Genomic DNA, 12,083 nt, shown 5'->3' with positions numbered 1-12,083 from the left:
CATGTGGTTTTGACAGAAAGTTTTACCCTATTGACCTAATTAGTTCTAAATCATGGTTTTGACGGCTAGTTTAAACGGAAGATGAAAGACTCCTCACGCATCGATCATGCGGTTTTGATAGAAAGTTTTACCCTATTGACCTGTTAGTTCTAAATTAAAACGGTATATGAAAGACTCCCCAATCATCGATCATGTGGTTTTGACAGAAGTTGTTTGAAGTTGTGTCAGTTAGTTTGTTTGAAGTTTGTGCCAGTTGTTTGAACTCTGTGTCAGTTAGCTTGTTTGAACTTTATCACAGTTATAAGGTTATGTGTGTGTGTGTGTGTGTGTGTGTGTGTGTGTGGGTGTGTGTGTGTGTGTGTGTGTGTGTGTGTGTGTGTGGTTACAAGGCTTCTCCCCCCTCCCATTACATTCATGAGCGGTGTATAAATGGGGTCGGTGTGTTCTACATTTTATATATATATATATATATATATATATATATATATATATATATATATATATATATACATTCTATATTTATATATATATATTCAATTCAAGGTTGAAAACACATTTTAATTATTTCATATTTATATATATATAAAACATTATATAATTTATATGATCTAAAACACATTTTAATTATTTCACATTTATATATATATATATATATATATATATATATATATATATATATATATATACATTTTATATTTATATATATATATATATTCAATTCAAGGTTGAAAACACATTTTAATTATTTCATATTTATATATATAAAACATTATATAGTTTATATAATATACATAATCTAAAAACAATTTAACTAAGGTTGAAAAAACATTCCGTTCTTTTAAAAAAGGTTATAAATTAAACTGTATAAAAAAATATACTGAAACCGACTGTTTCAGATAAAACAAGATCTTTTTTTCCTTTTTTTTTTTTTTTTTTTAGAGAGCAGAAAAAGAGATGTTCTCACACACCTTTGATCCTGACCCTCTGTGTCCCCACTGTCTGCGTTTGCACGCCACAGTGCACACTCGTCGGAATTTACTAACCAATCATAATATCTTCAAAGCCATTTTTTTATTAAAACCAAACGTATCTCACACGGGAGTACCATGATTTTGACAGTTTTCTGACGGTTCACCTATGAATTACGTTTGGTGCGCGGCTAGCATCTCTTGTACCCCTCTCTCTCTCTCTCTCTCTCCCTCTGATGCCTGTGTACACACATTCGTCTCCAAGTCTTATTTTCTTCTTTTAATGAATATAAACACATTATACATTCACAAACAATATAAAACAAAACATTTACATTAGTTTTGTTCATCACTAAAAATATACATTTTACCAGGATCGGGGAAAAATATATAACTGAACAGAATGAAGAATATGGTCTATTGAGGAACCCGGACGTGTCATTGACACAATTCAGTTAAATTCATTTCACATTATTTGTTGCAAGACATTTTCTATATTATATTTAAAACCTTTTATATCCATCTTTATATCATATCTTTTTCAAAAAGCTGTTTAATTATTTATTTTAACCGTACACCTACAGTACCACCATACAATAAAATGCACGTACACTTTTAAGCGATCTGAATTATGACTAGCCTATAAATTTCATCATAAGCCACACGTACCTTGTTATATCACTATAATATCCACGGCGCTATACAAATTTGTATTCTGATAAACCATATAAACAAGCGGACATACGCGTGGACATATCAAGTTAAAAAGAGACTTATCTCTATTTTAAACAATATTAAATTATATATGACGGCATGTTACTAAACCGGAACATACATTTTAAACAAGTATTCATCGTTTTTATTAAACACATCGCAGTAACAGACATGTTACTAAACCAAAACAAATAATTTTATCATACATTTTTTTTAATCATATATTCAATCAATACTTATACAACATATACAAACACATTTTAAACATATTTTAAACAAAAACTAATCATAAACGCAGCCTTCTCAAAATTACAGACATGTACAATCATGCTGATCACATATTATGGGATATTCAGACTTTTAGCCACTAATACGTTTTAGGATAATATAAAACACTAACGTCTGAGGGGTGTCAAAATATCTCCAGTCCCCAAAACCCACTCAGACTCCAGGGGTTAAAGAATATGAAAATAAATAATTATATAATGACATCAGGCTACTAAAGCAATTCATTAAACAAAAAAAGGTATTCAACATTTAAGTTAATCAAACTTATAAAACACACCATACTCTTCTTTTTTTTAAAAGATAACTTATTTTAAATGTGATAGCATAGTATATATACAATAAACATTTCTGATGATACATATAAAAATTTATCCCTTACATTTTTAGACCGGTGAGAGATGTCCAAACATGAATGAAATATCCCCAAAATAAAATAATACGACTTAAAAAAAAAAAAAAATAAATAAAAATGATTAAATCATAAACAGAATCTCACAGGTCTTCGTAGTGAAATGTATGTGAGACCTGAGGGGCTGCTTCACACACACCCCGCGCAGGCGAGGGTGGAGTATTATATAATAAAAAATTATTTATATCATATCATATATATGATTATATTGTATTAGATGCGTCATGCATTAATCACTTTAGATTCTTTAAAGTTCTTATTTTTAGCACCATCTTCAAAGTTTTCATGCCATCTCTCTCTCTCTCTCTCTCCCTCACACACACTCTCTCTCCCTCTCTCTCCCTCACACACACACACACACACACACACACACACACACACACACTCTCTCTCTCTCTCTCTCCCTCTCTCTCTCTCTCTCTCCCTCTCTCTCCCTCACACACACACACACACACACACAATATGAAACATGATGCCAAAGTCTTTCTGTATGTTTTAAAAATAAAAAAAATAAAAAATATTGATTTAGCTTTAAATCTATACTGAGGAGCTCGTTTGTTTGTCACAGTATAGACTGTGAAGTTTAGATGAAGTTGTTTTATCTTTTAGAAGAAAGACCCTTGATGGTATTCAACCATTAAAGATGGTTCAGGAAAGACCCACGCGTCCTAGAGATGTAATTTATGTGCGTTGCTACGGTCGTAAACCTTTCACATATCCACGGTACTTTCAGACACAGAGCAGGAAAGACATTTGCAGGCCCTCTGCTTAGCCGTCCCAAAATACCTCCATTTAAAAGCAAAAATATTAAAATGACCGCCTGTACATCTAACAGGCTGTAGTTCTATTTTATATGTTTTGTATTAAAAGTACTTACTTTTGTATTTAAATCCTTATTTAAAACAATATATTTAACCGACAGTATCCCCCCAACGTGTGTTTTCCATCAGTTGTTTGCCCTTCAGCCTTATTACGTAGTGCTTTTCATTTAGCCTACTGTAAGATCCCTTTACAATAGTGTAATGAAAGTTAACTTTTCTTAAAGTTTATAGTTGTATTTTACTGTATCCCCATCCTTCTATCCTGTAGATTGTATGCGTACTGTAAAATAACAAATATACATCTTGCTTAAAGTCACTAAAATAATTACACCTACAATTTGAAATGTGTTTAAACACATTGTGTGTCACTAAAGCAAGGCACACCGTCTATCGTCTTATTTTTTTAAATAACCGATGACAAATCGTCTCTTCATATAATTTATCCACCCGAGTGCTTTTCTCACACGAGTAGAAAACTCTTTCTCTTTGGATGTGTTTGGCAGAAACATAATTTCTACATCAGAAAATTTTTTAAATGTACGCTGAACTTTTCTCATTCGACAGAAATACTATTTTCAAATTATTTACCCGGCCTATAACACTCGGTGTAAATGTTCTTACCTAGAACAGAAAACATACACTTTGATTGTTTTGTAGATGCCAACAGATCATGTCAAGGGTGTTTCACATCTAAGAATCACAATGTTTTGTAAATGACATTTTTCTTACACCTCGAGATTTAGCCGTATCAAGATTTCAGAGGTCCGTTCACAATTTGTTTGTCGGACCGTACGTTTTTATGCGATCTTTGTGCGGCGTCATCGTAATAGGAATAAATGAAAATTAAGAAATTGAGTAACAGTTTTTTCTCTTTGAGATATTTCTTTTAGCTCAACTTTGTGTCTGTCCAAAAGTGTGATCGCATGAAGCATCGAAGCAAAAATGAAGTCTAGCTGTTTTACACTTAAAACTATTACAACCTAAACAAATCAAACGGTACACTCGTTAAAGTTTCCACACTCTTGTGAGATACATTTTATCCATAACCTTTCGTGTATTCGAGCGACCAAATCACTAAGAAAGAGAGTATAGCGAGAAAACTTAACGTTTACAACGCATATACAATTCAGAATACAATTGTTAAAGTATTTTTTTTTTGTTAAATGTTGATTTGTAAATGATATTTTTATTACCCCGTTAGATTTAGTCATCGTGTTCGGATAGCCGATGACACAATTCACATTTTTATTTTTAAGACTCCTGTAAGTCCATGCTAACTCTCGCGTGGGAAAGAGAGCGGGGTGAGTGTATTCTATTTATTTAAGAAAAATTATTAAACATTTCCCCCGAACATTTTTATTATTTTGACAAAACACGACACGACGACATTAAACAATGTTATCAGTTCCTACGGCCATCTTCTTCGATTCAAATAAAGCAACATCTCCGGTGTACGTGTGTATGTGCTAAACATCTTTGCTTCTCCACTTTTCCAGATTTGTTAGATGGGGCTACCGTTTTAATACAAACACATTTGAGAACTACGACGTTCTCACTTTTGTAACGGTTATAGAAAAATGCCGTACACACTTTTGCATTTCATAATTCAGTGATTTTAGCTGTAATGAGCACATAATACAAAAATTGTGATTGTGAAAAAAATTGAGATAGTCGACCGATCTGTTGACACGTTGTTTTGCAGTTTTCCCTGACTGCGGTCAAACATACACTGCCTGTTCATAGGAATTTTACGGCATAAAAATATCGCCCCTACATCTAGAGCTCTTGTTCATATAGCTGCTGACCATGTTCACATTGTTTCAACATCTCCGCTCGACATTAAAGAGTAGGCCTATGTGTACTCTCCTTCGGTCATAAGCATTATCATCTGCCGTGCGCTGAGATTTTTCTGCTTTGTCCACTTTTGACGGATTTGCTAGAGGGACTATGTCGCCTTGTTGTAACGTGATTACGTTTAAGATCCATAAGATTGCACTACATTCAACTGAAAAGGTTATAGATATAGTCTTTTATACAGGAAATGTGTATCGGAATAACAATTACCTAATAGTGAAGTCCGCTCTTTTAAACTATTGTGAAAACTTTTAATGTTGATCCGGCCCACCAGCCGTGTATCTTTTTCATTGTTTTTAGATAAAGACTATTCTCAGAGTTTGGTCAAACAGACAAAAACATGAACAAAATAGAGTACAAGATGATTAAATGATTGTCAAGAGAGTGTTTAAACTGAGATTGTGATGCACTTTAGAGCTTTTTCTGGTCTACCTGTGTCACAATGACAAATAATAGCCACTACCTCGACTTTCAAAATGAGCCTTACCATCTTCTGTTAAGACTCTTATACTTAATACAAACCCATCTACTACACTAAAGTTAGACATTAAAAGTCATGGATGTCATGGATGTGGTATTTTCATCGTATGCATCTCTAAACAGTACTTCAATAAATAAACCGCTGTTGATAAGTCGTTCATTTAAGTGAGAGGCGGGATGATTTTGACCGTTTTAGTCATTCGTCGTGCTTAAGGTCTGATCCAGGAAACCGCGCTACGACTGTAACTGCGCTGTCACGTCTAAATAACCCGCTCTTCTTTAAGAAAACCGCGAGGCGAGCAGTTTCTGACATCTATTAATTCACTTCATTTTTTCACCACCACAAATATTTTGTTTAGCATACATATTAGTTTTAGTCAGTTACATAGACGTCACGCATTAAGTTTATAGTTATTTTAAATAATTATGATGGAGTTACAGGTTTAGGTTAGTGGGGTGCCTGTAAGCGGTGACAACTTCGAGCATCGGAGACGACGGTGTTACTCAAACAGCCCATATCTTTATCTTTTAACAAAAACTGTCGTATTACGCGTTACTAAGACAAAATCTGTAACAGCGTTCATTAATATGTTGAAATGAAAATAAACACACAAAACTTTATAATGACCGTGAGTTCAATATAGCCTAACACCGCATTGACAAATGTTTGCTCTAACGCTTTCGCCCAAAAATTGCGAGATTTCTTAACGGACGCTAGAGCGAACTGTAAACCACACACTTTCTCATCGCATTATGCTAAGAAACTGCACATGGTTAAAGCTATTACACCATAAACTGTCTAAAGTTGTTAATGTACAAGCACAGTAAACTATTTCTACAAAAAAATATCATTGCACTACTGTTTTTGCATATAATACATCGTTCAACAATACTTTTGCACACTCATTCGACTTTATTTATTACCGCCGTTCTCACGTTCCTGCTGTTCATAATGTATATATAATCCTTCATTGCTCGGTTCATCATGTACATACGATCCCTACATTGCATTCATATTTATATTCTGTATATACTCTGATCAATATCGTATATAGCAACTACACTTTATATTCTGTATAGCTTTACTTACTCTGCACTTTTATGTATATAAAACACTATATTCTTGCACTTCTGGTTAGATGCTAACTGCATTTTATTAGCTCTGTACTTGTACTCTGCATAATGACAATAAAGTTGAATCTAATCTAATCTAAACAAGTACAATCGTACGCTTCCAGGACTTTGCAAATTCTTTCTGTTTAAATTAGTTTAAACGGACTTTCGCATTCTTATCTTATTTTCACCAACTAAGTGTTATTCCTAGGCCTCGCGGATTGTTTTCTAGTTTTGACCCTCAACCTCTTTTTTCATACGGAGTGATATCTCTGTGAATCTGCTCGATTTCATAAAATATCTTTTACGTTATATCATTATACTATCCTAGTTTATATCAGATACAAGTTTGTTTCTTCATATGACGTCTATGTAACTGACTAAAACTAATATGTATGCTAAACAAAATATTTGTGGTGGTGAAAAAATGAAGTGAATTAATAGATGTCAGAAACTGCTCGCCTCGCGGTTTTCTTAAAGAAGAGCGGGTTATTTAGACGTGACAGCGCAGTTACAGTCGTAGCGCGGTTTCCTGGATCAGACCTTAAGCACGACGAATGACTAAAACGGTCAAAATCATCCCGCCTCTCACTTAAATGAACGACTTATCAACAGCGGTTTATTTATTGAAGTACTGTTTAGAGATGCATACGATGAAAATACCACATCCATGACATCCATGACTTTTAATGTCTAACTTTAGTGTAGTAGATGGGTTTGTATTAAGTATAAGAGTCTTAACAGAAGATGGTAAGGCTCATTTTGAAAGTCGAGGTAGTGGCTATTATTTGTCATTGTGACACAGGTAGACCAGAAAAAGCTCTAAAGTGCATCACAATCTCAGTTTAAACACTCTCTTGACAATCATTTAATCATCTTGTACTCTATTTTGTTCATGTTTTTGTCTGTTTGACCAAACTCTGAGAATAGTCTTTATCTAAAAACAATGAAAAAGATACACGGCTGGTGGGCCGGATCAACATTAAAAGTTTTCACAATAGTTTAAAAGAGCGGACTTCACTATTAGGTAATTGTTATTCCGATACACATTTCCTGTATAAAAGACTATATCTATAACCTTTTCAGTTGAATGTAGTGCAATCTTATGGATCTTAAACGTAATCACGTTACAACAAGGCGACATAGTCCCTCTAGCAAATCCGTCAAAAGTGGACAAAGCAGAAAAATCTCAGCGCACGGCAGATGATAATGCTTATGACCGAAGGAGAGTACACATAGGCCTACTCTTTAATGTCGAGCGGAGATGTTGAAACAATGTGAACATGGTCAGCAGCTATATGAACAAGAGCTCTAGATGTAGGGGCGATATTTTTATGCCGTAAAATTCCTATGAACAGGCAGTGTATGTTTGACCGCAGTCAGAGAAAACTGCAAAACAACGTGTCAACAGATCGGTCGACTATCTCAATTTTTTTCACAATCACAATTTTTGTCTTATGTGCTCATTACAGCTAAAATCACTGAATTATGAAATGCATAAGTGTGTACGGCATTTTTCTATAACCGTTACAAAAGTGAGAACGTCGTAGTTCTCAAATGTGTTTGTATTAAAACGGTAGCCCCATCTAACAAATCTGGAAAAGTGGAGAAGCAAAGATGTTTAGCACATACACACGTACACCGGAGATGTTGCTTTATTTGAATCGAAGAAGATGGCCGTAGGAACTGATAACATTGTTTAATGTCGTCGTGTCGTGTTTTGTCAAAATAATAAAAATGTTCGGGGGAAATGTTTAATAATTTTTCTTAAATAAATAGAATACACTCACCCCGCTCTCTTTCCCACGCGAGAGTTAGCATGGACTTACAGGAGTCTTAAAAATAAAAATGTGAATTGTGTCATCGGCTATCCGAACACGATGACTAAATCTAACGGGGTAATAAAAATATCATTTACAAATCAACATTTAACAAAAAAAAAATACTTTAACAATTGTATTCTGAATTGTATATGCGTTGTAAACGTTAAGTTTTCTCGCTATACTCTCTTTCTTAGTGATTTGGTCGCTCGAATACACGAAAGGTTATGGATAAAATGTATCTCACAAGAGTGTGGAAACTTTAACGAGTGTACCGTTTGATTTGTTTAGGTTGTAATAGTTTTAAGTGTAAAACAGCTAGACTTCATTTTTGCTTCGATGCTTCATGCGATCACACTTTTGGACAGACACAAAGTTGAGCTAAAAGAAATATCTCAAAGAGAAAAAACTGTTACTCAATTTCTTAATTTTCATTTATTCCTATTACGATGACGCCGCACAAAGATCGCATAAAAACGTACGGTCCGACAAACAAATTGTGAACGGACCTCTGAAATCTTGATACGGCTAAATCTCGAGGTGTAAGAAAAATGTCATTTACAAAACATTGTGATTCTTAGATGTGAAACACCCTTGACATGATCTGTTGGCATCTACAAAACAATCAAAGTGTATGTTTTCTGTTCTAGGTAAGAACATTTACACCGAGTGTTATAGGCCGGGTAAATAATTTGAAAATAGTATTTCTGTCGAATGAGAAAAGTTCAGCGTACATTTAAAAAATTTTCTGATGTAGAAATTATGTTTCTGCCAAACACATCCAAAGAGAAAGAGTTTTCTACTCGTGTGAGAAAAGCACTCGGGTGGATAAATTATATGAAGAGACGATTTGTCATCGGTTATTTAAAAAAATAAGACGATAGACGGTGTGCCTTGCTTTAGTGACACACAATGTGTTTAAACACATTTCAAATTGTAGGTGTAATTATTTTAGTGACTTTAAGCAAGATGTATATTTGTTATTTTACAGTACGCATACAATCTACAGGATAGAAGGATGGGGATACAGTAAAATACAACTATAAACTTTAAGAAAAGTTAACTTTCATTACACTATTGTAAAGGGATCTTACAGTAGGCTAAATGAAAAGCACTACGTAATAAGGCTGAAGGGCAAACAACTGATGGAAAACACACGTTGGGGGGATACTGTCGGTTAAATATATTGTTTTAAATAAGGATTTAAATACAAAGTAAGTACTTTTAATACAAAACATATAAAATAGAACTACAGCCTGTTAGATGTACAGGCGGTCATTTTAATATTTTTGCTTTTAAATGGAGGTATTTTGGGACGGCTAAGCAGAGGGCCTGCAAATGTCTTTCCTGCTCTGTGTCTGAAAGTACCGTGGATATGTGAAAGGTTTACGACCGTAGCAACGCACATAAATTACATCTCTAGGACGCGTGGGTCTTTCCTGAACCATCTTTAATGGTTGAATACGATCGAGGGTCTTTCTTCTAAAAGATAAAGCAACTTCATCTAAACTTCACAGTCTATACTGTGACAAACAAACGAGCTCCTCAGCATAGATTTAAAGCAAAATCAAGCACTACGTAATAAGGCTGAAGGGCAAACAACTGATGGAAAACACACGTTGGGGGGGATACTGTCGGTTAAATATATTGTTTTAAATAAGGAATATAATATGGATAGTACTTTTAATACAAAATATATAAACTTCACAGTCTATACTGTGACAAACAAACGAGCTCCTCAGTATAGATTTAAAGCAAAATCAATATTTTAAGTTTTATTTTTAAAAAACATACAGAAAGACTTTGGCATCATGTTTCATATTGTGTGTGTGTGTGTGTGTGTGTGAGGGAGAGAGAGGGAGAGAGAGAGACTGAGGGAGAGAGAGAGAGAGAGAGAGAGAGAGAGAGTGTGTGTGTGTGTGTGTGTGTGTGAGGGAGAGAGAGGGAGAGAGAGTGTGTGTGAGGGAGAGAGAGAGAGAGAGAGATGGCATGAAAACTTTGAAGATGGTGCTAAAAATAAGAACTTTAAAGAATCTAAAGTGATTAATGCATGACGCATCTAATACAATATAATCATATATATGATATGATATAAATAAATTTTTATTAGTGTTAGTGTTTTATATTATCCTAAAACGTATTAGTGGCTAAAAGTCTGAATATCCCATATGTGATCAGCATGATTGTACATGTCTGTAATTTTGAGAAGGCTGCGTTTATGATTAGTTTTTGTTTAAAATATGTTTAAAATGTGTTTGTATATGTTGTATAAGTATTGATTGAATATATGATTAAAAAAAATGTATGATAAAATTATTTGTTTTGGTTTAGTAACATGTCTGTTACTGCGATGTGTTTAATAAAAACGATGAATACTTGTTTAAAATGTATGTTCCGGTTTAGTAACATGCCGTCATATATAATTTAATATTGTTTAAAATAGAGATAAGTCTCTTTTTAACTTGATATGTCCACGCGTATGTCCGCTTGTTTATATGGTTTATCAGAATACAAATTTGTATAGCGCCGTGGATATTATAGTGATATAACAAGGTACGTGTGGCTTATGATGAAATTTATAGGCTAGTCATAATTCAGATCGCTTAAAAGTGTACGTGCATTTTATTGTATGGTGGTACTGTAGGTGTACGGTTAAAATAAATAATTAAACAGCTTTTTGAAAAAGATATGATATAAAGATGGATATAAAAGGTTTTAAATATAATATAGAAAATGTCTTGCAACAAATAATGTGAAATGAATTTAACTGAATTGTGTCAATGACACGTCCGGGTTCCTCAATAGACCATATTCTTCATTCTGTTCAGTTATATATTTTTCCCCGATCCTGGTAAAATGTATATTTTTAGTGATGAACAAAACTAATGTAAATGTTTTGTTTTATATTGTTTGTGAATGTATAATGTGTTTATATTCATTAAAAGAAGAAAATAAGACTTGGAGACGAATGTGTGTACACAGGCATCAGAGGGAGAGAGAGAGAGAGAGAGAGGGGTACAAGAGATGCTAGCCGCGCAACAAACGTAATTCATAGGTGAACCGTCAGAAAACTGTCAAAATCATGGTACTCCCGTGTGAGATACGTTTGGTTTTAATAAAAAAATGGCTTTGAAGATATTATGATTGGTTAGTAAATTCCGACGAGTGTGCACTGTGGCGTGCAAACGCAGACAGTGGGGACACAGAGGGTCAGGATCAAAGGTGTGTGAAAACATCTCTTTTTCTGCTCTCTAAAAAAAAAAAAAAAAAAGGAAAAAAAGATCTTGTTTTATCTGAAACAGTCGGTTTCAGTATATTTTTTTATACAGTTTAATGTATAACCTTTTTTAAAAGAACGGAATGTTTTTTCAACCTTAGTTAAATTGTTTTTAGATTATGTATATTATATAAACTATATAATGTTTTATATATATAAATGTGAAATAATTAAAATGTGTTTTAGATCATATAAATTATATAATGTTTTATATATATATAAATATGAAATAATTAAAATGTGTTTTCAACCTTGAATTGAATATATATATATATAAATATAGAATGTATATATATATATATATATATATATATATATATATATATATATATATATATA

Source organism: Carassius gibelio, chromosome B2 (assembly GCF_023724105.1).
Source record: "Carassius gibelio isolate Cgi1373 ecotype wild population from Czech Republic chromosome B2, carGib1.2-hapl.c, whole genome shotgun sequence".
NCBI classification, from domain to species: Eukaryota; Metazoa; Chordata; class Actinopteri; order Cypriniformes; family Cyprinidae; genus Carassius; species Carassius gibelio.
This window is presented reverse-complemented; position numbering follows the sequence as displayed.